The 611-nt window shown below is 30.4% G+C and overlaps 1 protein-coding gene across 2 annotated transcripts in view; it reads right to left on the bottom strand.

Annotated features, from left to right (window-relative positions):
• The window catches only part of VPS50 (VPS50 subunit of EARP/GARPII complex), a 58,907-nt gene that overhangs the window by 36,679 nt on the left and 21,617 nt on the right, over nt 1-611 (bottom strand). The window lies entirely within an intron of this gene.

The raw sequence follows: 611 nt of genomic DNA, 5'->3' as shown, positions 1-611 counted from the left end.
ACTATGTTATTGTTTTGCATTAGCCACACATGTACATCCTATACTGAGCTGCTTATCTTCTCAGTAAGAGTGGGAGACAAGGGAGGAAGGGAATGAATCTGGAATTCAAAGCTTTAAAATCAAATATTCAAATATGTATGTGTGTGTATATATATATATATGTATACATATATATATATATATTTGTACGTGTATGTATATGTCTAGGTGTATGTGTATATGTATATATAATATACACACTTGCATATGTACCTATGTGTTTATACATATAGGTATACATACATATAAACATATATATGCATGTGTGAATACACATACATACATTTTATTTGACTCTCACAACTCTGTATAAGTCCAATTGATATAGGAATGACATTTTCCTGAGGAAGCTTTCCTGTGTTCCCTGATCCAATTTCTCCCCTCCTGATATCAATCTAATTGTCCCTAGCTTCCCTGACCAATAAAATATTCTTACATGAACTGCATGCATTGTACCTTAACATGATGAAATGTTAAAAATAATATATTTTTTTCTAAGTAAATATTATGAAACAAAGGTATATAAAACAATTTTGAATGTAATACAGAATTCCAGGGAGCACGGAAGAATG

The sequence above is a fragment of the Petaurus breviceps genome, unplaced genomic scaffold (genome assembly GCF_028583685.1).
Source record: "Petaurus breviceps papuanus isolate PSGF00001 unplaced genomic scaffold, PetGlider_PUasm1.0 174, whole genome shotgun sequence".
Taxonomy (NCBI): Eukaryota; Metazoa; Chordata; class Mammalia; order Diprotodontia; family Petauridae; genus Petaurus; species Petaurus breviceps.
Note: the sequence above shows the minus strand (reverse complement) of the source record. Positions and strands in the feature narration are given on the sequence as shown.